The following is a 25,518-nucleotide window of genomic DNA, read 5'->3' on the forward strand; positions in this document are numbered from 1 at the left end:
TCGTTTTTTTTCTTTTTCTTTCCTTTTCCTTCCTTTGTTTTCTTTTTTGTTTTTTTTTCTTTTTCACCTTACTATTTTTTCTTTTTTTCTTTTCTTTTCGTTTTTTTTCTTGTTTTTTCTTTTTTTTTTCTTTTTTTTTTCTTTTTGCTTCAGCAATAAAAAGAAATTTAAAAAAGAGGAAAAAAAGAAAAAAGAAAAAAATAGAAAAAAATAGAAAAAATATAAAAAAAGGAAAAAGGGAAAAAAATGAAAAAAGAAAAAAAATGAAAAAAATGGAAAAAAAAAATGAAAAACCAAAAAACGGGAAGAAATGAAAAAAGAAAAAAAAAGAAAAAATGAAAAAAAAAAGACAAAAAGACAAAAAGAAACAAAGAAATAAAGAAAAAAGGAAAAAAAATGAAAAAAGAAAAAAAAGAAAAAAGAAAAATGTAAAAAAGAAAAAAGAAAAAAAGAAAAGAAAAAAATAGAAAAAATGAAAAAAGAAAAAAATAGCAAAAAAAGAAAAAAGAAAAAAAAGGCAAAAAAAAGAAAAAAAGAAAAAAGGAAAAAGGGGGAAAAGTAAGAAAAATAAAGAAAAAAGGCAAAAAAAAAGAAAAAAAAAGAAAAAAGGAAAAAGGGGGAAAAAGTAAGAAAAATTTAAAAAAAAGGAAAAAAAAGGAAAAAAAAAGAAAAAAGGAAAAAAACGAAAAATAATAGAAAAAATAGAAAAAATTGAAAAAAAAAAAAAGAAATGAAAGAAAAAACACTAATGGAAAAAAAAAAAAAAAAAAAAAAAAAAAAAGCATAAAACCAAAGCAACTGACCTTTGCAGTGCCTCTATGAACACCGAACTTTGCTAAAAAGATGAAAAAAGATGAAGAGAAGAATGTTTTTTTAAGAAGCAGAAGAGAATAGACTGTATGAATGATAATAGATGTGTGTTTTAAGTGGTTGAGATGAAGGTGTGCATTTGTCAGCATTATCGCTGTTGGGTTTTGATGGTTCCAGCAATTTTAAGAAGCTGTTTCGGAAGGGATGCACAAATTTCCCAATCATTTGAGTGATTTAATAGAGGTTGTCTAGCCACAGCTCAGAGGAAAAAAAAATTGTTTCACTCATATGTTTGAAAATAACCTTTCTTCCTTGAAATCCCATGTACTCTGTACAGTACATAGAGTACTGTGAAGAAACTGCAAAAATTGCTTTTTTAGGTTTTATTTTTAAAATAAATGTAATGATGAATGTAATAAATTATGTAAATCAGAAAGCCTGTGTGCCAATGCCTTCCTTTCTTTGAAAATGAGCTCGTTTCCCTCTGCTTTTAATCTGTTGGAGTGAATTTCTTCCTAAAGAATTTCAGAAGGTTTTCCACAAATTTGTAACCGAGTGTGAAGTTAACACAGACTCCTCCTAATGAAAAGTATAATGGTGCTTCTCTCATGAGGGTGGGAATTAAATTAGCCAACAGAAGAAAATGATAGTGGGACACAGAGAGGTGAACTGAGTAAACAGATACGAAATGTTATAAAGGGTGAAAAAGGAAAAGACGAGGCCCTAGACAGAAAGAAATTGCCAAATGAAATGCACAACAGACTACAGTACACTATAAATCAGTAATTATGTAATTTCCTAGTGTCACACATTCTGGTTGGGCTTTGATCGTTTCGAATGTTAGGTTTATGGATAAACAACTTAATTTGTACAAAGAGGTACAAGAGGTGCCGCAAGCACCTTCTATAACTGAAAAAAAGGGCTCTGAATTTGTGCTGTTGGCGAATGCTATGGCCTAAAAAGGCATCGGAGCCCTTTTGAAATGTTACAATAGGTGTTCCACAGAGAGAATTTCTGTTTGCATTGTACTGTGAAACACAAAAGTTCACACATCCATGTTCCACTTTGTTGTTTAAAGCTATTCTGCTTCATCTTGTCACTATGAGGCTGTAGAGGAAATGTCAAATCATAGCTGGAAGCCGTGATTGAACACCTGGTGGGAAGGCAGGGCCAACCCAGGGGAGCTCAGGTTCATGTGGGTTGTGTGGTTGGTGTGTGGCTGTTTGTCCGAGCTTAAAGAAATCTGTCAAGGAGAAAATTCTGACTACTCCCCATTGCCCTCCCTCCCACCCACCCACCCACCCACCCACCCTCGTTGCTGCCTCTCGGTGCCGAAAACGGGCCCTGCCGGGAATCGATGCGCGGCGCCGACCCCCCTCCACGCTGGCGAGAAGGGAAGTCGCGCCCCCCCCGCGCGCCCGGCCCCGACGTCAGCCGCCCCCTGCCCTGCCGCTCCGGCCCCGACGCTGCCGGTGCCGCTGCCGCCTCCCACCCCGCCCACGTCGTTCGCCCTGACGCCGCCTCTCTCCGCCGCGTCTACATCGCCTGTCGCTGCGCCTCTGCAGCCTGCACGGAACTTCGCTAAAGACAAGGATGGACCGGCCGCTCGAGCTTTCCTCCAGGAACGGGGTGTTCGACATACTACGGGCATTGCTCAGTCTTCCACTGGACAAGCTCTCATTGAGCGCGTTTATCAAGCATTGAAGTCCATTCTTATCATTAAACAAAAAAGGGGGAACATGGGAGACACAGCACAAGAAAAATTATGTAAGGCTTTGCTCGTGCTGAATGTTTTGGATCGTGATCATACAGACACAGCTCGTGTGGTTTGTCATTTTGGGGCCTCCCCATTGCTCAAGAAACATCACAGAATGGATACTTCTCTTTTACCCCACTGAATAGAAGTTGTAAAACATGGCTATGCATCACTGGAGACAAAGGCGCACGCTAATAGAGCTAAATTTGATAGCTCTGGGTGAGAGAACAGGAAACTTGTCTTTAATATCACTCAAAATAAAAAGGAACAGATTTTTACTTTCGCTACAAGGGTTATGGGATAAGTGGGTTGTTGTTTTTTGTTTGTTTGTTTTGTTTGTTTGTTTTTTGTTTTTTTAATCAATGTTGAGAGATTTTCTCAGATGTTCGCATGTGACATAAATGTTTTCTGTTTTAAAATATTTCTGTTTTTAAGGCAATTTGATTTACTTTTGTCCACACAGGACTTCTCCGGGCATCCCATGCCGGTTCCTCACCGCCCGACTGAAAAATTTGTGTCTCCTAACATCTAACCTAAATCTTTTATCTTGTATTTTAAAGCTATTCCACTTCATCTTGTCACTATGAGGCTGTAGAGGAAATGTCAAATCATAGCTGCAAGCCGTGATTGAACACCTGGTGGGAAGGCAGGGCCAAGTCAGGGGAGCTCAGGTGCATGTGATACAGATGATTGACTGGAAGGGGTGGAGCCAGGATCCACCCCCCTCCCAGATCTCATTTAAGGTCTGGCAGTGGAGGTGAGAGTTTGTGGCCCAGTAGAGGTTTTGTGAAGGTAAGCTGATTCTTTTCTTGTTTTCTGCATCTGTGGCAGCTCCTGTGTTTGGGCTCACTCTGATTTGCTGCGGCCCAGGACTTTGTTGTGCTGCTCTTATTGCTGTACTTTGCATCATGTTGTAGCATTACAAACACAGACCGCATAACAGGCTAGCCCCTCACCTGTTTATAATCTCCCTGCAAGTGCTAGAAGCCTGCAATAAGGCCTTTTTTCCTCTGAAATAAATAAACTCAGTTCCCTCAGGTTTTCTTGATATGAGAGGTGCTGCAGCCCTTTTCCTATTTTCATGGCTTTTCTCCAGGCCTACTCCAGTAGCTGCGCATTATTTCTCACACCTGGGGGCCCAGAACCACAGCTCTCAAGCTGCAGGAGGGCAGAGCAGTGGGGGACAATCACTTTTCTTTTCCCAATGGCTGCCTCTCTTTTGACACAGCCCAGATTACCCTGGGCCTTCTGTGTTCTAAGTAAGCACACACCGTTGGCTCACATGGGACTTGTGTCCCTCCAGAACCCTGCAGGGCTGATCTTAGTGTGTTTTGTTTTTTTTTCCTGGTCTGTGGTTGTACCTAGGGAGACCCTGACCAAGCGTGGTGTTTGGCTGCGTTGAACCTCACTAGGTCCTCACTGGACATACAGTTGAATACAGTGTTTTGCTGAGTAGTTCCCCCTTGAAAACCCACTTTCTGAGCTTTGTTTCTGGGGGAACCCTGCTGGGGCCAGGAGAATTCTCACGCTCTTAGAAAGGCATCCTTAAGGAGTTCCTTTTATGTTCTTTTCTAATTCAGCATTTGAGAATATGTATATAATTCTTTTTTTCTTGTGATCTTGTCTGTTTCTGCAGGTGGGCCTTCTTAAAAGTGTCAGTCTTGGGTAGGATTAATTAAGATAAGGCTCCTCCTAGCCCAGAATGCATTGTGGCATTAATGGGTTTGGCTGCATAAATGGGTATTTTCCTGGATTTCTATTTCTATTTCTATTTTTTAAAAGATTTAGTATAGTAGTCTGAGTTTCAGTACTGCTATTGCAAATTAACAGCTGAGAATCAGATGGGTTGGAAACCAGTTAGTCCCTGAGGCTACAGCAATTAGTTTTATTTAAAGATGTAGATGATTGTCTTGTCTGAGAACAGAGTAAATTCTTCCCTGTTTTTTCTCAGCAAAAGCTCAGATTTGGTCTCCTATCTTACTGTAAGTAATTGAGAAGAGGGTTTATTGAGTCAGACCACGACTCCAGGCGTGAGCTCTTATGTTTGAGGATCTTACTTTATGGGGCTACTGTTAAGAACAGAGCTAGGAAAACAGTGTGACAGCCCAGCGGTCTCCACGGCTGCCTTACCCAGCGGTACCAAGTGACAAAATAGGTTTTCTTCATAAGACTTTGTTTGACCCATTCTTGTGTGCTTTTGCTAGGCTAGCCGAGTTTGTGGGATCTCATTTCTGGGGAAACTTATTGAGAAGTGTATAGGAAACTGTTAATCACAGCCAGAACCTCTGATTAACCACCTGAGGCAAGTGTTAGGTCAGCTGCGGGAGCACAGGTGGAGGCGATTCAGCTCAACTGCACCTCTCCTAGCTTCATTTGAGGGCTGACCACCACTGAGGCAGCATGTCTTTTGGAGAGCACTCCTTAGTGGTGTGTGATGAGCTTCAAAATTTTCCCTCTAGCCCGAAGGCCTCTGAATTGGTGAGTTTTTTGCTATATGTAATCTCTGGCTACCTATTTACCACTATTCTTGTACTATTTCCAACTGTACATTACTAGTCCAGCATTATTCCACTGTACGAGAAGGAGAAGCAGTTCAGCTTCCCTCAGGGAAGCAGTTCTTACATCTCAAGGACAGGGTGTCTCAGTGTAAACAGCTTATACTTTAAGCATTAAGATTTGCATGACTGTAAGGGAACTGCAGAGTCAGGGCCCAAACCACATAGCAAGCACCCGAAAGAAGAGACCGGGTCAGGCTAGCGAGCTCAGGTGAAGAGGATTCAACGTCGGGGAGGCTCCAGCTCTCTTAAATTTCTTTTAAAGGCTGACTGCCAGTGAGGGAGGATCTCTTTTGGGAGATCCCTCTTTTGCAGAGTTATTCTGTGAGCCTATATCATCTTTGGGGACAGATGAGCATTCTTCTTGGGACATTATTTCTGCAGCAGACCAGTGCGGTAACAAAGACAAATTCTGCAATGTTGCCCTTCCATTACTTTGTTTTTTCCTGCTGCTGTTTTGTGTGCGCATTGAGTCCTTTAGAACCTACAAACTGCTGAGAAAGCCTAAATCAGGTAAAGAAGTTTAAGACCTCCTATTGTACTTGTAATGTTTTGGGGTATTTTTCCTTTAAAAAAAAAAAAATAAATAAAATTTAAAAAAAAGTTTTAAATTAGTTTAACATTAATTGTGGAGGTATGGGTGGAGGGGCTTCTCAGTTCCATAACCCAAATAGATGTGGAAGGGAGATTACTGTGGATGTAATTAACACACATGAGCAGAGAATGTTAAGTTAAATTTTTCTTGCTTGCTGGCTGGTGAAGGATTGGTATTTGTTGTATACTATTACAGGACAAAGGGTTTGATTTTTAAAGCTGCTCACAGTCTAATGTCACGTGTTCTCGCCAGGCTCACATGGTTTAAGGATTAGGGCTTTTGTTTCCGATTTATCATTTAAAAAAAAAAAAAAAAAAAAAAAGAGAAAAAGTGAGTCCTTTATGTCTTTGCTGACAGAGGGATACAATCATACAGTCTGGCCCTTGGGGTAAAGTGAGGTGAGGGAGAGTTTGTACCTGCATTTGTAATGAAAGACAGTGCAAGGACTGGTTTGAAGTCTGGAATCTCTCTTATGAATACATTATGACCCCATGCACTTTTATGGTGTGGAAGGTGGTGGTGTTTGGTTTTTTTTTGTACTTTTAAGCTTTATAGCTGCAACCCACCATTTTTGCTCAGCCATTCTTGTTATTAATGGCAGGCTACACACTAATAATGTTAGTATGTAGAAAATGTGATCTGTGAAAAGACAGAGATAGTAAAAATGTCAAAATTCTGGATAATTTATTAGATTTTATTCCATTCCACCAGTAGAGCAATACATCCATTAATTTCAGCTGTCTAATACACTGAGTCAATAAACTAATGTGTAGGAACAGACAAACTAATGGCTAACCAATCATTTAAAGACATAAAAAAGAGGTTTCAAGTATTTGCTAAAATGAAATCAGAATGCAAGAGGCTGGAGGCAGACTCCAGGTGCTTCTTTGCAGAAGTAGTTCCCTTAGGTCTTAATGTAATTAATCAGGATACAGGAGACAAAGGTGTACATATTCAGTACATTTGCCAATTATGTTGAATTAGGAGGAGCCACAGATTCCTCAGGGGTAGAAAGACTCTGCAGAGGGATCCAAACAGTAGACAGTACAGGTTGGAGATGAAGAAAAATCATGCTCTAAAGAGGGCTGAGGTATCATAACAGGATTCCCTGAGGCAGCAATCACAGCCCAGAGCTGACACGGTTCACAAAGCAGGCGGATGCCGCTCTCAGCCAGAACAGCAGAAGTCAGGGCCATCTCACACAGCGCTAGGAGTCACATGTCCCTTCTGCTCATGTTGGCTTTGTAATTCTATAATGAGAAAGAAATTTCATTGAATTAGTGGATTTGTTTATCCATAACCTTTCTCTCAGTAATATTCATTTAAGACATCCCTATGCAAAATAACCCTCTCATTCTGTTTATCACAGAAACCAATGCCTCAACTGCCCACTTAAATCATCATGTACTAGTAAGATTACCTGTTAATTCATTGAAACTCTGTCGCAGTCAAGTCATTAGGGAAGAAGCATCATAGTTAACTAAGACTCTTCTTTTACTGCCAAATTACTAGCATGTTTCATTTTAGTGGCAGCATAAATAGGTCATTAAGTGATTGCAAGTGTTTATTAATTAATTAATATTAATATTTTAATTAATAAATATTAATAATTGCAGACTGTCACATAAAGATGAAAATGCTTGTGTGTAGTATAATCATGTATGGCAGAACCCCAGTGCAGTTCCATTACTCTTGTTAAAGTACACAATGCAGAGCATAGTGTACTTGTATAGTTAGCATTAAAGCTGAGTCTCACTTTGGAACAAAGGTTAACAAGAACTAACTTAGATTACCTGTTGGATGCAGAGGGTCACGCAGCAAAGCACTAGCTCAGTTTACCTAGTGAGAAACAAGTGTTTGCTCACAGTAATCTAATCTTAAAAAAAAAAAGAAGGAAAGATCAGAAGAAGATCAGGAAAGAAGTTTTTTTTTCTTTGTTTATTTTAAAACAAGGCAATCACCACCACTCTGCTGCTGAGACAGCACACCCACCCATCAGCCCAGAAAACCATACCGAGTTCATGAAACACTGCTCCAGAAACAGAGCCACAACAATATATACACTGAGCAAAGCGAGTCTAATGCACAGTCCCTCTGCCATAGTTAACTTGTGAAACTATTTGTTACTGATTTAAGTCTCACTTTTTCTTTTACAGAACATGCAATGCCAAGTGCCAATTGCTTAAGGGATCATTACTCTACCTCTTCACACTCCGCAAGATAAAAACCTTCGGCAGCAAAGAAGCCAGACCAAAGCACAGAATTAGAGAGCTCATCCATTTTTTATTGAGGTAAGCACTGATTTTCTGTTGTTTTAAGTCAGAGACAGACAGGTACCCGCTTCACCGCAAAACCTGGAGATAGCTAAGCCTAGTCTTTCCGCTAGGGGGCAGATATTCTTGGGCGTCCCAGATCTCAAACGCAATGCAGAACGGCGGCGCTCTCAGGAGAAACAATCTCGCCAAAAAGCGTTCGCGAGCCAATAATTCTGCAAAAAGGAATTATCACCCTCTTCCCGAACCACAGAAGTAAGCTTAGTTATCGCTATTTCAGAGGTACACGTTGAAACGAGAAGAACAGAGTTATATCCTGAAGTTCTTCTTCACAGTTTGGCTCAAGTAAAAATATGAAGCGGGACATACGCTATTAAGGGAGATCTAGCTTTTCACTAATTCAGATATTTTTAAGTCCCCCATCTGGCAATTAGTAATATTCTTAAAAAGAGTCAAACTCTGCTCACAGAGAGATAGTTTTCTACATTTTTTTAGTATATAATTATATACATTGATATATAATTACATATATTATATATTATAATATATACTATGTAAAATATACTATTATTGATAAATGATATAATTATTGATACAAATAATTGGCCTCAGAGAGCTCAACAGCTTTCACAAGCATTTCTATTTATTTGCCTGTTAGGTTTTATTTTTTCTCCCTAAGAGGATATGGCAATAATGTTACAGAGAACAGAGTAGCAGTTTCCCTCCTCAGTAACCACTCAGCCTACCTAGATTGTTGATACTGTAAACCATTCATAGCACATACAGGACTTATGCCTGAGGCATGCATCTCAGTATATTTCACCTTCAGCCCCTTAACCAAACTTCTGTAAACAGGAAATCCCCATAGACCCCCTTAGGCACAGAGCAAGAGTTGTTTCAAAAAGATCTTACCTGAGGCTTGAATTAAACCAAGTCGTCTTCTTCAGCAGGACACAGAACGCAGCTCCTCCTCACTCCAGCTCCTTCCTTGAGGGCAAAGAGCACCACCACACAGCAGCCACCCCGGCTCCCAAGGAAGAGACCCCTTCACCAGTGAGGGGCTCTTCCCCACACACCCCACTCAGAGGGTGGCCCCAAGGGGACAAGGGAGAGACCCCAAGGGGCAGGGCCCAAGTGGGGACTCAGGGGGCAGCCCCCAAGGGGGCAGAGGAGGGGCTCCAAGGGGGCAGGGGAGGGACCAAGAGGGCACAGGGGAGGGGCACACGGGCCGCCCCCAAGGGGGCGGGGGGCCACCGCAAAAAAGAAAAAAAATTATCTTTTTAAAGATACTGCAAAACCGGCTCTCTAGCATTATTCCAAGGGGGGAGAACACAGCCCACACTAAGCGACCAGAACAGTCACTGAGTGTAAGCAGTGTTCTCCCCCCTGAACAAAGTCAAACCAACACAGACAAAAAACCACAAAAAACACCAAGTGAAACCAACACCAAAACACCCACTAACTAACCGACAGTGCTCTAAACAACATCACCCAAAAATAAAGTCCCCAACACCAAAAAGCAACACACTAAACAAACAAGGACACACCTCACTCCGTGAAGGTGCTCCGATGCAGTGCTACCTCTGCTCCTCAAACTGCTCCAACCGCTTCAGAGGAACCGCTGCAACAGCCGGGTCGCAGGGCTCACCCGCCCTCCATGCCAAATGCTCTGCTGCGCTGCTCACCCTGGGAAAAAAGAATAAAGACAAGCCTTAAACAACCCCAGAAGAGAGGACTCAAACTCTCCAGACAGCCCATTACTCACCACACCGTGCCACCCGGGGACGTGACGCCGGCTCTTCTTCCCTCCCGCGCTGAAGGCTGCGCTCCTTTGGGCTCTCCGTCCTTCCTCGTCCGCCTTGCCTGTAACAAAAAGTACAAAAAACGCCATACGAACCTCTCGAGGGCTCGCTTCTGCCCGCTTCCTCGGCGGACATAGGCAGAGCCCAGCAAGCTCTAGGAAAAGAATGCTCAGGGGATACCTTAGGGCTCTCTTACCACATCTCCAAGCTGCTTATCCTGACGACTGCAATACTCTCTTCTCCCTGCTGACAGAAGGACAAAAAAAATCCTACCGTCGCCACTCGGTACCTTTACCCTAGACCTTAGGAAACGCTTCTTGACCTAAAGGGGAGTTAAACGCTGCACTAGGCTCCCCGGGAGATGGTCTCCTCCGCGTCCTGGGATGTCTTGAGGAGCCCTCTGGATGTGCTGCTTCCAGAGAAGATTGAGCTGAGCCTTGTAGACGCCTATGCTTATGCTGCCGCTGAAAACGACGATCTTGGACATCTCCTCCCACCTCAGTACCTCTAGAATTCGCAAGCCTTTTACCTACAGGATTTTCTTCCTTTATCTGTAGGCAGAGCTCAGGACGTACCGGTTCCCTCGGCTGTCTCTCTTGGAAAGAATGGAGCTGTCCTCGACGCCTGAAAATAGAAATAAAGGGTAAGGGGTGAAATATTCAGCTCGCTCCTGTCGGCGGAAGAGGAAGGGGCCACGGCACCCGCCAAACCCTTCTCGGGCGGTTGGTTCGGCCTGCAATAGAAAAAAACTTGTTTCAGAAGTCCTTGCGTGGCTGCACCCGTGCACTCCCAGCCGTGCCGAGGCTGGGACAATACGGCCCCGTCCCGCTCGCTCCTACCTATAACACCGAGAGAACCCGTAGCCCTCGATGAAAAGCCTCGAGGGGAGAAAGGAGCGGTAGTCCCCCAGTATCGTATGCTAATGAGGCACGAAGCCACGCCTACTTACTATATGCTAATGAGCTAGGAATCCACGCCCACAATAGGCTCGAGTCCAAAGGGGCGGGGCCTCAGTGTCGTATGCTAATGAGGACTGAAGCCACACCCCCAAAGGGGCGGAGCTTCACTGCTCTAGACTAATGAGGCATGAAGCTCCGCCCCCTTCAAGTCTCATACGTGGGCGGGGCCTCGTATGCTAATGAGACACAAAGCCACGCCCCCAATAGGCTTAAGTCCAATGGGGCGGGGCCTCAGAATCGTATGCAAATGAGGCTTGAAGCTCCGCCCCATCTAGATACAGGTATCATTAGTGGGCGGGGCCTCATATGCTAATGAGGCTTGAAGCCACGCTCCCAATAGGCTTGAATCCAAAGGGGCGGAGCCTCAGTCTCATATGCTAATGAACCATGAAGCCACGCCCCCAATAGGCTGGAGTCCAAAGGGGCGGGGCCTCGTATGCTAATGAGGCACTAAGCCACGCCCCTCCCTATACTTATAATGGGGGCCTGCAATACCATTAACAGCCACAAGGCGGCGCTATAATGGAGCCCATAGGGTTTAATGGAGCCCATAAGGTATAATGGGGGCCTGCAATACCATTAACAGCCACAAGGCGGCGCTATAATGGAGCCCATAGGGTTTAATGGGGCCCATAGGGTTTAATGGGAGCTGCAATACCCTCAGCGGCCACAAGGTGGCGCTATAATAGAGCCCATAGGGTTTAATGGGGCCCATAGGGTATAATGGGGGCCTGCAATACCATTAACAGCCACAAGGCGGCGCTATAATGGAGCCCATAGGGTTTAATCGGGACCATAGGGTTTAATGGGAGCTGCAATACCCTCAGCGGCCACAAGGTGGCGCTATAATAGAGCCCATAGGGTTTAATGGGGTCCATAGGGTATAATGGGGGCCTGCAATACCATTAACAGCCACAAGGTGGCGCTATAATAGAGCCCATAGGGTTTAATGGGGCCCATAGGATATAATGGGGGCCTGCAATACCATTAACAGCCACAAGGCGGCGCTATAATGGAGCCCATAGGGTTTAATGGGGCCCATAGGGTTTAATGGGAGCTGCAATACCCTCAGCGGCCACAAGGTGGCGCTATAATAGAGCCCATAGGGTTTAATGGGGCCCATAGGATATAATGGGGGCCTGCAATACCATTAACAGCCACAAGGCGGCGCTATAATGGAGCCCATAGGGTTTAATGGGGCCCATAGAGTTTAATGGGGCCCATAGGGTTTAATGGGGTCTGCAGTCTCCAGTCTAAAGGGGCAGAGCCCCGTATGCTAATGAGCCATGAAGCCACACCCCCGGTAGGCTGGAGTCCAAAGGGGCGGAGCCTCATTGCCGTATGCTAATGAGCTTATCCAAGGGGGCGGGACCTAGTTATTATATGCTAATGAGGACTGAAGCCCCGCCCCTTCCGGGCTTGAGCCACGCCCCCTCAAGAAGAAAGGGGCGTGGCCTTATCACCGTATGCTAATGAGGTGTGAAGCCACGCCCCCTCGAGCCTAAATGGGCGGACCCTTATCATCGTATGCTAATGAGTTATGAAGCCACGCCCCCAAAGGGGCGGAGCCTCACTACTGTATGCTAATGAGACACAAAGCCACGCCCCCAATAGGCTTAAGTCCAATCGGGCGGGGCCTCAGAATCGTATGCAAATGAGGCATGAAGCTCCGCCCCATCTAGATACAGGTATCATTAGTGGGCGGGGCCTCATATGCTAATGAGGCTTGAAGCCACGCCACCAATAGGCTTGAATCCAAAGGGGCGGAGCCTCAGTCTCATATGCTAATGAACCATGAAGCCACGCCCCCAATAGGCTGGAGTCCAAAGGGGCGGGGCCTCGTATGCTAATGAGGCACTAAGCCACGCCCCTCCCTATACTTATAATGGGGGCCTGCAATACCATTAACAGCCACAAGGCGGCGCTATAATAGAGCCCATAGGGTTTAATGGAGCCCATAGGGTATAATGGGGGCCTGCAATACCATTAACAGCCACAAGGCGGCGCTATAATGGAGCCCATAGGGTTTAATGGGGTCCATAGGGTTTAATGGGGACGATAGGGATTAATGGAGGCTGCAATACCATAAACAGCCACAAGGCGGCGCTATAATGGAGCCCATAGGGTTTAATGGAGCCCATAGGGTATAAGGGGGCCTGCAATACCATTAACAGCCACAAGGCGGCGCTATAATGGAGCCCATAGGGTTTAATGGGGCCCATAGGGTTTAATGGGAGCTGCAATACCCTCAGCGGCCACAAGGCGGCGCTATAATAGAGCCCATAGGGTTTAATGGGGCCCATAGGTTTTAATGGGGCCCATAGAATATAATGGGGGCTGCAATACCATTAACAGCCACAAGGCGGCGCTTAACGGAGCCCATAGGGTTTAATGGGGTCCATAGGGTTTAATGGGGACGATAGGGATTAATGGAGGCTGCAATACCATAAACAGCCACAAGGCGGCGCTATAATAGAGCCCATAGGGTTTAATGGGGCCCATAGGATATAATGGGGGCCTGCAATACCATTAACAGCCACAAGGCGGCGCTATAATGGAGTCCATAGGGTTTAATGGGGCCCATAGGGTTTAATGGGAGCTGCAATACCATTAACAGCCACAAGGTGGCGCTATAATAGAGCCCATAGGGTTTAATGGGGCCCATAGGGTATAATGGGGGCCTGCAATACCATTAACAGCCACAAGGCGGCGCTATCATGGAGCCCATAGGGTTTAATGGGGCCCATAGGGTTTAATGGGAGCTGCAATACCCTCAGCGGCCACAAGGTGGCGCTATAATAGAGCCCATAGGGTTTAATGGGGCCCATAGGATATAATGGGGGCCTGCAATACCATTAACAGCCACAAGGCGGCGCTATAATAGAGCTCATAGGGTTTAATGGGGCCCATAGGGTTTAATGGGGCCCATAGGGTTTAATGGGGTCTGCAGTCTCCAGTCTAAAGGGGCAGAGCCCCATATGCTAATGAGCCATGAAGCCACACCCCCGGTAGGCTGGAGTCCAAAGGGGCGGAGCCTCATTGCTGTATGCTAATGAGCTTATCCTAGGGGGCGGGACCTAGTTATTATATGCTAATGAGGACTGAAGCCCCGCCCCTTCCAGGCTTGAGCCACGCCCCCTCAAGAAGAAAGAAGCGGGGCCTTATCACCGTATGCTAATGAGGTGTGAAGCCACGCCCCCTCGAGCCTAAATGGGCGGGCCCTTATCATCGTATGCTAATGAGTTATGAAGCCACGCCCCCAAAGGGGCGGAGCCTCACTTCTGTATGCTAATGAGGCATGAAGCCACGCCCCCAATGGGCTTGTGCCTAAAGGGGCGGAGCCTCCGTATCGTATGCTAATGAGGCACGAAGCCACGCCTACTTACTATATGCTAATGAGCTAGGAATCCACGCCCACAATAGGCTCGAGTCCAAAGGGGCGGGGCCTCAGTGTCGTATGCTAATGAGGACTGAAGCCACACCCCCAAAGGGGCGGAGCTTCACTGCTCTAGACTAATGAGGCATGAAGCTCCGCCCCCTTCAAGTATCATACGTGGGCGGGGCCTCGTATGCTAATGAGACACAAAGCCACGCCCCCAATAGGCTTAAGTCCAATGGGGCGGGGCCTCAGAATCGTATGCAAATGAGGCATGAAGCTCCGCCCCATCTAGATACAGGTATCATTAGTGGGCGGGGCCTCATATGCTAATGAGGCTTGAAGCCACGCCCCCAATAGGCTTGAATCCAAAGGGGCGGAGCCTCAGTCTCATATGCTAATGAACCATGAAGCCACGCCCCCAATAGGCTGGAGTCCAAAGGGGCGGGGCCTCGTATGCTAATGAGGTACTAAGCCACGCCCCTCCCTATACTTATAATGGGGGCCTGCAATACCATTAACAGCCACAAGGCGGCGCTATAATAGAGCCCATAGGGTTTAATGGAGCCCATAGGGTATAATGGGGGCCTGCAATACCATTAACAGCCACAAGGCGGCGCTATAATGGAGCCCATAGGGTTTAATGGGGCCCATAGGGTATAATGGGGGCCTGCAATACCATTAACAGCGACAAGGCGGCGCTATAATGGAGCCCATAGGGTTTAATGGGGCCCATAGGATATAATGGGGGCTGCAATACCATTAACAGCCACAAGGCGGCGCAATAATGGAGCCCATAGGGTTTAATCGGGACCATAGGGTTTAATGGGGCCCATAGGGTATAATGGGGGCCTGCAATACCATTAACAGCCACAAGGCGGCGCAATAATGGAGCCCATAGGGTTTAATCGGGACCATAGGGTTTAATGGGAGCTGCAATACCCTCAGCGGCCACAAGGTGGCGCTATAATAGAGCCCATAGGGTTTAATGGGGCCCATAGGATATAATGGGGGCCTGCAATAACATTAACAGCCACAAGGCGGCGCTATAATGGAGTCCATAGGGTTTAATCGGGCCCATAGGGTTTAATGGGAGCTGCAATACCATTAACAGCCACAAGGTGGCGCTATAATAGAGCTCATAGGGTTTAATGGGGCCCATAGGGTTTAATGGGGCCCATAGGGTTTAATGGGGTCTGCAGTCTCCAGTCTAAAGGGGCAGAGCCCCATATGCTAATGAGCCATGAAGCCACACCCCCGGTAGGCTGGAGTCCAAAGGGGAGGAGCCTCATTGCCGTATGCTAATGAGCTTATCCAAGGGGGCGGGACCTAGTTATTATATGCTAATGAGGACTGAAGCCCCGCCCCTTCCAGGCTTGAGCCACGCCCCCTCAAGAAGAAAGGGGCGGGGCCTTATCACCGTATGCTAATGAGGTGTGAAGCCACGCCCCCTCGAGCCTAAATGGGCGGGCCCTTATCATTGTATGCTAATGAGTTATGAAGCCACGCCCCCAAAGGGGCGGAGCCTCACTACTGTATGCTAATGAGACACAAAGCCACGCCCCCAATAGGCTTAAGTCCAATGGGGCGGGGCCTCAGAATCGTATGCAAATGAGGCATGAAGCTCCGCCCCATCTAGATACAGGTATCATTAGTGGGCGGGGCCTCATATGCTAATGAGGCTTGAAGCCACGCCCCCAATAGGCTTGAATCCAAAGGGGCGGAGCCTCAGTCTCATATGCTAATGAACCATGAAGCCACGCCCCCAATAGGCTGGAGTCCAAAGGGGCGGGGCCTCGTATGCTAATGAGGCACTAAGCCACGCCTCTCCCTATACTTATAATGGGGGCCTGCAATACCATTAACAGCCACAAGGCGGCGCTATAATGGAGCCCATAGGGTTTTATCGGGACCATAGGGTATAATGGGAGCTGCAATACCCTCAGCGGCCACAAGGTGGCGCTATAATAGAGCCCATAGGGTTTAATGGGGCCCATAGGATATAATGGGGGCCTGCAATACCATTAACAGCCACAAGGCGGCGCTATAATGGAGTCCATAGGGTTTAATGGGGCCCATAGGTTTTAATGGGGCCCATAAGATATAATGGGGGCTGCAATACCATTAACAGCCACAAGGCGGCGCTTAACGGAGCCCATAGGGTTTAATGGGGTCCATAGGGTTTAATGGGGACGATAGGGATTAATGGAGGCTGCAATACCATAAACAGCCACAAGGCGGCGCTATAATAGAGCTCATAGGGTTTAATGGGGCCCATAGGGTTTAATGGGGCCCATAGGGTTTAATGGGGTCTGCAGTCTCCAGTCTAAAGGGGCAGAGCCCCATATGCTAATGAGCCATGAAGCCACACCCCCGGTAGGCTGGAGTCCAAAGGGGCGGAGCCTCATTGCCGTATGCTAATGAGCTTATCCAAGGGGGCGGGACCTAGTTATTATATGCTAATGAGGACTGAAGCCCCGCCCCTTCCAGGCTTGAGCCACGCCCCCTCAAGAAGAAAGGGGCGTGGCCTTATCACCGTATGCTAATGAGGTGTGAAGCCACGCCCCCTCGAGCCTAAATGGGCGGGCCCTTATCATCGTATGCTAATGAGTTATGAAGCCACGCCCCCAAAGGGGCGGAGCCTCACTACTGTATGCTAATGAGGCATGAAGCCACGCCCCCAATTGGCTTGTGCCTAAAGGGGCGGAGCCTCCGTATCGTATGCTAATGAGGCACGAAGCCACGCCTACTTACTATATGCTAATGAGCTAGGAATCCACGCCCACAATAGGCTCGAGTCCAAAGGGGCGGGGCCTCAGTGTCGTATGCTAATGAGGACTGAAGCCACACCCCCAAAGGGGCGGAGCTTCACTGCTCTAGACTAATGAGGCATGAAGCTCCGCCCCCTTCAAGTCTCATACGTGGGCGGGGCCTCGTATGCTAATGAGACACAAAGCCACGCCCCCAATAGGCTTAAGTCCAATGGGGCGGGGCCTCAGAATCGTATGCAAATGAGGCTTGAAGCTCCGCCCCATCTAGATACAGGTATCATTAGTGGGCGGGGCCTCATATGCTAATGAGGCTTGAAGCCACGCTCCCAATAGGCTTGAATCCAAAGGGGCGGAGCCTCAGTCTCATATGCTAATGAACCATGAAGCCACGCCCCCAATAGGCTGGAGTCCAAAGGGGCGGGGCCTCGTATGCTAATGAGGCACTAAGCCACGCCCCTCCCTATACTTATAATGGGGGCCTGCAATACCATTAACAGCCACAAGGCGGCGCTATAATGGAGCCCATAGGGTTTAATGGAGCCCATAGGGTATAATGGGGGCCTGCAATACCATTAACAGCCACAAGGCGGCGCTATAATGGAGCCCATAGGGTTTAATGGGGCCCATAGGGTTTAATGGGAGCTGCAATACCCTCAGCGGCCACAAGGTGGCGCTATAATAGAGCCCATAGGGTTTAATGGGGCCCATAGGGTATAATGGGGGCCTGCAATACCATTAACAGCCACAAGGCGGCGCTATAATAGAGCCCATAGGGTTTAATGGGGCCCATAGGATATAATGGGGGCCTGCAATACCATTAACAGCCACAAGGCGGCGCTATAATGGAGTCCATAGGGTTTAATCGGGCCCATAGGGTTTAATGGGAGCTGCAATACCATTAACAGCCACAAGGCGGCGCTATAATGGAGCCCATAGGGTTTAATGGAGCCCATAGGGTATAAGGGGGCCTGCAATACCATTAACAGCCACAAGGCGGCGCTATAATGGAGCCCATAGGGTTTAATGGGGCCCATAGGGTTTAATGGGAGCTGCAATACCCTCAGCGGCCACAAGGCGGCGCTATAATGGAGTCCATAGGGTTTAATGGGGCCCATAGGATATAATGGGGGCCTGCAATACCATTAACAGCCACAAGGCGGCGCTATAATAGAGCTCATAGGGTTTAATGGGGCCCATAGGGTTTAATGGGGCCCATAGGGTTTAATGGGGTCTGCAGTCTCCAGTCTAAAGGGGCAGAGCCCCATATGCTAATGAGCCATGAAGCCACACCCCCGGTAGGCTGGAGTCCAAAGGGGCGGAGCCTCATTGTCGTATGCTAATGAGCTTATCCAAGGGGGCGGGACCTAGTTATTATATGCAAATGAGGACTGAAGCCCCGCCCCTTCCAGGCTTGAGCCACGCCCCCTCAAGAAGAAAGGGGCGTGGCCTTATCACCGTATGCTAATGAGGTGTGAAGCCACGCCCCCTCGAGCCTAAATGGGCGGGCCCTTATCATCGTATGCTAATGAGTTATGAAGCCACGCCCCCAAAGGGGCGGAGCCTCACTACTGTACGCTAATGAGGCATGAAGCCACGCCCCCAATGGGCTTGTGCCTAAAGGGGCGGAGCCTCAGTATCGTATGCTAATGAGGCACGAAGCCACGCCTACTTACTATATGCTAATGAGCTAGGAATCCACGCCCACAATAGGCTCGAGTCCAAAGGGGCGGTGCCTCAGTGTCGTATGCTAATGAGGACTGAAGCCACACCCCCAAAGGGGCGGAGCTTCACTGCTCTAGACTAATGAGGCATGAAGCTCCGCCCCCTTCAAGTCTCATACGTGGGCGGGGCCTCGTATGCTAATGAGACACAAAGCCACGCCCCCAATAGGCTTAAGTCCAATCGGGCGGGGCCTCAGAATCGTATGCAAATGAGGCATGAAGCTCCGCCCCATCAAGATACAGGTATCATTAGTGGGCGGGGCCTCATATGCTAATGAGGCTTGAAGCCACGCCCCCAATAGGCTTGAATCCAAAGGGGCGGAGCCTCAGTCTCATATGCTAATGAACCATGAAGCCACGCCCCCAATAGGCTGGAGTCCAAAGGGGCGGGGCCTCGTATGCTAATGAGGCACTAAGCCACGCCCCTCCCTATACTTATAATGGGGGCCTGCAATACCATTAACAGCCACAAGGCGGCGCTATAATGGAGCCCATAGGGTTTAATGGAGCCCATAGGGTATAATGGGGGCCTGCAATACCATTAACAGCCACAAGGCGGCGCTATAATGGAGCCCATAGGGTTTAATGGGGCCCATAGGGTTTAATGGGAGCTGCAATACCCTCAGCGGCCACAAGGTGGCGCTATAATAGAGCCCATAGGGTTTAATGGGGCCCATAGGGTATAATGGGGGCCTGCAATACCATTAACAGCCACAAGGCGGCGCTATAATGGAGCCCATAGGGTTTAATCGGGACCATAGGGTTTAATGGGAGCTGCAATACCCTCAGCGGCCACAAGGTGGCGCTATAATAGAGCCCATAGGGTTTAATGGGGCCCATAGGATATAATGGGGGCCTGCAATACCATTAACAGCCACAAGGCGGCGCTATAATGGAGTCCATAGGGTTTAATGGGGCCCATAGGATATAATGGGGGCCTGCAATACCATTAACAGCCACAAGGCGGCGCTATAATAGAGCTCATAGGGTTTAATGGGGCCCATAGGGTTTAATGGGGCCCATAGGGTTTAATGGGGTCTGCAGTCTCCAGTCTAAAGGGGCAGAGCCCCATATGCTAATGAGCCATGAAGCCACACCCCCGGTAGGCTGGAGTCCAAAGGGGCGGAGCCTCATTGCCGTATGCTAATGAGCTTATCCAAGGGGGCGGGACCTAGTTATTATATGCAAATGAGGACTGAAGCCCCGCCCCTTCCAGGCTTGAGCCACGCCCCCTCAAGAAGAAAGGGGCGTGGCCTTATCACCGTATGCTAATGAGGTGTGAAGCCACGCCCCCTCGAGCCTAAATGGGCGGGCCCTTATCATCGTATGCTAATGAGTTATGAAGCCACGCCCCCAAAGGGGCGGAGCCTCACTACTGTACGCTAATGAGGCATGAAGCCACGCCCCCAATGGGCTTGTGCCTAAAGGGGCGGAGCCTCAGTATCGTATGCTAATGAGGCACGAAGCCACGCCTACTTACTATATGCTAATGAGCTAGGAATCCACGCCCACAATAGGCTCGAGTCCAAAGGGGCGGGGCCTCAGTGTCGTATGCTAATGAGGACTGAAGCCACACCCCCAAAGGGGCGGAGCTTCACTGCTCTAGACTAATGAGGCATGAAGCTCCGCCCCCTTCAAGTCTCATACGTGGGCGGGGCCTCGTAAGCTAATGAGACACAAAGCCACGCCCCCAATAGGCTTAAGTCCAATCGGGCGGGGCCTCAGAATCGTATGCAAATGAGGCATGAAGCTCCGCCCCATCAAGATACAGGTATCATTAGTGGGCGGGGCCTCATATGCTAATGAGGCTTGAAGCCACGCCCCCAATAGGCTTGAATCCAAAGGGGCGGAGCCTCAGTCTCATATGCTAATGAACCATGAAGCCACGCCCCCAATAGGCTGGAGTCCAAAGGGGCGGGGCCTCGTATGCTAATGAGGCACTAAGCCACGCCCCTCCCTATACTTATAATGGGGGCCTGCAATACCATTAACAGCCACAAGGCGGCGCTATAATGGAGCCCATAGGGTTTAATGGAGCCCATAGGGTATAAGGGGGCCTGCAATACCATTAACAGCCACAAGGCGGCGCTATAATGGAGCCCATAGGGTTTAATGGGGCCCATAGGGTTTAATGGGAGCTGCAATACCCTCAGCGGCCACAAGGCGGCGCTATAATAGAGCCCATAGGGTTTAATGGGGCCCATAGGGTATAATGGGGGCCTGCAATACCATTAACAGCCACAAGGCGGCGCTATAATGGAGCCCATAGGGTTTAATGGGGCCCATAGGGTTTAATGGGAGCTGCAATACCCTCAGCGGCCACAAGGTGGCGCTATAATAGAGCCCATAGGGTTTAATGGGGCCCATAGGATATAATGGGGGCTGCAATACCATTAACAGCCACAAGGCGGCGCAATAATGGAGCCCATAGGGTTTAATCGGGACCATAGGGTTTAATGGGGCCCATAGGGTATAATGGGGGCCTGCAATACCATTAACAGCCACAAGGCGGCGCAATAATGGAGCCCATAGGGTTTAATCGGGACCATAGGGTTTAATGGGAGCTGCAATACCCTCAGCGGCCACAAGGTGGCGCTATAATAGAGCCCATAGGGTTTAATGGGGCCCATAGGATATAATGGGGGCCTGCAATAACATTAACAGCCACAAGGCGGCGCTATAATGGAGTCCATAGGGTTTAATCGGGCCCATAGGGTTTAATGGGAGCTGCAATACCATTAACAGCCACAAGGTGGCGCTATAATAGAGCTCATAGGGTTTAATGGGGCCCATAGGGTTTAATGGGGCCCATAGGGTTTAATGGGGTCTGCAGTCTCCAGTCTAAAGGGGCAGAGCCCCATATGCTAATGAGCCATGAAGCCACACCCCCGGTAGGCTGGAGTCCAAAGGGGCGGAGCCTCATTGCCGTATGCTAATGAGCTTATCCAAGGGGGCGGGACCTAGTTATTATATGCTAATGAGGACTGAAGCCCCGCCCCTTCCAGGCTTGAGCCACGCCCCCTCAAGAAGAAAGGGGCGGGGCCTTATCACCGTATGCTAATGAGGTGTGAAGCCACGCCCCCTCGAGCCTAAATGGGCGGGCCCTTATCATCGTATGCTAATGAGTTATGAAGCCACGCCCCCAAAGGGGCGGAGCCTCACTACTGTATGCTAATGAGACACAAAGCCACGCCCCCAATAGGCTTAAGTCCAATGGGGCGGGGCCTCAGAATCGTATGCAAATGAGGCATGAAGCTCCGCCCCATCTAGATACAGGTATCATTAGTGGGCGGGGCCTCATATGCTAATGAGGCTTGAAGCCACGCCCCCAATAGGCTTGAATCCAAAGGGGCGGAGCCTCAGTCTCATATGCTAATGAACCATGAAGCCACGCCCCCAATAGGCTGGAGTCCAAAGGGGCGGGGCCTCGTATGCTAATGAGGCACTAAGCCACGCCTCTCCCTATACTTATAATGGGGGCCTGCAATACCATTAACAGCCACAAGGCGGCGCTATAATGGAGCCCATAGGGTTTTATCGGGACCATAGGGTATAATGGGAGCTGCAATACCCTCAGCGGCCACAAGGTGGCGCTATAATAGAGCCCATAGGGTTTAATGGGGCCCATAGGATATAATGGGGGCCTGCAATACCATTAACAGCCACAAGGCGGCGCTATAATGGAGTCCAAAGGGTATAATGGGGCCCATAGGTTTTAATGGGGCCCATAAGATATAATGGGGGCTGCAATACCATTAACAGCCACAAGGCGGCGCTTAACGGAGCCCATAGGGTTTAATGGGGTCCATAGGGTTTAATGGGGACGATAGGGATTAATGGAGGCTGCAATACCATAAACAGCCACAAGGCGGCGCTATAATAGAGCCCATAGGGTTTAATGGGGCCCATAGGATATAATGGGGGCCTGCAATACCATTAACAGCCACAAGGCGGCGCTATAATAGAGCTCATAGGGTTTAATGGGGCCCATAGGGTTTAATGGGGCCCATAGGGTTTAATGGGGTCTGCAGTCTCCAGTCTAAAGGGGCAGAGCCCCATATGATAATGAGCCATGAAGCCACACCCCCGGTAGGCTGGAGTCCAAAGGGGCGGAGCCTCATTGCCGTATGCTAATGAGCTTATCCAAGGGGGCGGGACCTAGTTATTATATGCTAATGAGGACTGAAGCCCCGCCCCTTCCAGGCTTGAGCCACGCCCCCTCAAGAAGAAAGGGGCGGGGCCTTATCACCGTATGCTAATGAGGTGTGAAGCCACGCCCCCTCGAGCCTAAAGGGGCGGGGCCTTATCATCGTATGCTAGTGAGTTATGAAGCCACGCCCCCAAAGGGGCGGAGCTTCGCTACAGTATGCTAATGAGGCATGAAGCCACGCCCCCAATGGGCTTGTGCCTAAAGGGGCGGAGCCTCAGTATCGTATGCTAATGAGGCACGAAGCCACGCCTACTTACTATATGCTAATGAGCTAGGAATCCACGCCCCCAATAGTCTGGAGTCCAAAGGGGCGGGGCCTCGTATGCTAATGAGGCACTAAGCCACGCCCCTCCCTATACTTATAATGGGGGCCTGCAATACCATTAACAGCCACAAGGCGGCGCTATAATGGAGCCCATAGGGTTTAATGGGGCCCATAGGGTATAATGGGGGCCTGCAATACCATTAACAGCGACAAGGCGGCGCTATAATGGAGCCCATAGGGTTTAATGGGGCCCATAGGATATAATGGGGGCTGCAATACCATTAACAGCCACAAGGCGGCGCAGTAATGGAGCCCATAGGGTTTAATCGGGACCATAGGGTTTAATGGGGCCCATAGGGTATAATGGGGGCCTGCAATACCATTAACAGCCACAAGGCGGCGCAATAATGGAGCCCATAGGGTTTAATCGGGACCATAGGGTTTAATGGGAGCTGCAATACCCTCAGCGGCCACAAGGTGGCGCTATAATAGAGCCCATAGGGTTTAATGGGGCCCATAGGATATAATGGGGGCCTGCAATAACATTAACAGCCACAAGGCGGCGCTATAATGGAGTCCATAGGGTTTAATCGGGCCCATAGGGTTTAATGGGAGCTGCAATACCATTAACAGCCACAAGGTGGCGCTATAATAGAGCTCATAGGGTTTAATGGGGCCCATAGGGTTTAATGGGGCCCATAGGGTTTAATGGGGTCTGCAGTCTCCAGTCTAAAGGGGCAGAGCCCCATATGCTAATGAGCCATGAAGCCACACCCCCGGTAGGCTGGAGTCCAAAGGGGCGGAGCCTCATTGCCGTATGCTAATGAGCTTATCCAAGGGGGCGGGACCTAGTTATTATATGCTAATGAGGACTGAAGCCCCGCCCCTTCCAGGCTTGAGCCACGCCCCCTCAAGAAGAAAGGGGCGGGGCCTTATCACCGTATGCTAATGAGGTGTGAAGCCACGCCCCCTCGAGCCTAAATGGGCGGGCCCTTATCATCGTATGCTAATGAGTTATGAAGCCACGCCCCCAAAGGGGCGGAGCCTCACTACTGTATGCTAATGAGACACAAAGCCACGCCCCCAATAGGCTTAAGTCCAATGGGGCGGGGCCTCAGAATCGTATGCAAATGAGGCATGAAGCTCCGCCCCATCTAGATACAGGTATCATTAGTGGGCGGGGCCTCATATGCTAATGAGGCTTGAAGCCACGCCCCAATAGGCTTGAATCCAAAGGGGCGGAGCCTCAGTCTCATATGCTAATGAACCATGAAGCCACGCCCCCAATAGGCTGGAGTCCAAAGGGGCGGGGCCTCGTATGCTAATGAGGCACTAAGCCACGCCTCTCCCTATACTTATAATGGGGGCCTGCAATACCATTAACAGCCACAAGGCGGCGCTATAATGGAGCCCATAGGGTTTTATCGGGACCATAGGGTATAATGGGAGCTGCAATACCCTCAGCGGCCACAAGGCGGCGCTATAATAGAGCTCATAGGGTTTAATGGGGCCCATAGGGTTTAATGGGGCCCATAGGGTTTAATGGGGTCTGCAGTCTCCAGTCTAAAGGGGCAGAGCCCCATATGATAATGAGCCATGAAGCCACACCCCCGGTAGGCTGGAGTCCAAAGGGGCGGAGCCTCATTGCCGTATGCTAATGAGCTTATCCAAGGGGGCGGGACCTAGTTATTATATGCTAATGAGGACTGAAGCCCCGCCCCTTCCAGGCTTGAGCCACGCCCCCTCAAGAAGAAAGGGGCGGGGCCTTATCACCGTATGCTAATGAGGTGTGAAGCCACGCCCCCTCGAGCCTAAAGGGGCGGGGCCTTATCATCGTATGCTAGTGAGTTATGAAGCCACGCCCCCAAAGGGGCGGAGCTTCGCTACAGTATGCTAATGAGGCATGAAGCCACGCCCCCAATGGGCTTGTGCCTAAAGGGGCGGAGCCTCAGTATCGTATGCTAATGAGGCACGAAGCCACGCCTACTTACTATATGCTAATGAGCTAGGAATCCACGCCCCCAATAGTCTGGAGTCCAAAGGGGCGGGGCCTCGTATGCTAATGAGGCACTAAGCCACGCCCCTCCCTATACTTATAATGGGGGCCTGCAATACCATTAACAGCCACAAGGCGGCGCTATAATGGAGCCCATAGGGTTTAATGGGGCCCATAGGGTATAATGGGGGCCTGCAATACCATTAACAGCGACAAGGCGGCGCTATAATGGAGCCCATAGGGTTTAATGGGGCCCATAGGATATAATGGGGGCTGCAATACCATTAACAGCCACAAGGCGGCGCAGTAATGGAGCCCATAGGGTTTAATCGGGACCATAGGGTTTAATGGGGCCCATAGGGTATAATGGGGGCCTGCAATACCATTAACAGCCACAAGGCGGCGCAATAATGGAGCCCATAGGGTTTA

The 25,518-nt window shown here is 48.8% G+C and overlaps 1 long non-coding RNA gene across 22 annotated transcripts in view; it reads right to left on the minus strand.

The window, feature by feature from the left end:
• Nucleotides 1-6,397: 6,397 nt before the first annotated feature.
• Nucleotides 6,398-25,518, minus strand: part of LOC140252815 (uncharacterized) — a 78,822-nt gene continuing 59,701 nt past the window's right edge. For 5 of the 22 annotated variants that reach the window (XR_011903734.1, XR_011903720.1, XR_011903732.1 and 2 more), the window contains 6 exons: nucleotides 10,114-10,415; nucleotides 9,988-10,034; nucleotides 9,755-9,852; nucleotides 8,902-9,675; nucleotides 7,510-7,555; nucleotides 6,398-6,966 (listed from right to left, as the gene is read on the minus strand). This is a non-coding gene — a long non-coding RNA (uncharacterized lncRNA). Of the gene's footprint in view, nucleotides 6,967-7,509; nucleotides 7,593-7,918; nucleotides 7,945-8,053; nucleotides 8,205-8,901; nucleotides 9,676-9,754; nucleotides 9,853-9,987; nucleotides 10,038-10,113; nucleotides 10,416-25,518 lie in introns of all 22 variants that reach the window. The other 17 variants (XR_011903725.1, XR_011903713.1, XR_011903716.1 and 14 more) reach the window with 17 other exon arrangements.

The sequence above is a fragment of the Excalfactoria chinensis genome, chromosome 5, assembly GCF_039878825.1.
Source record: "Excalfactoria chinensis isolate bCotChi1 chromosome 5, bCotChi1.hap2, whole genome shotgun sequence".
NCBI lineage: Eukaryota > Metazoa > Chordata > Aves > Galliformes > Phasianidae > Excalfactoria > Excalfactoria chinensis.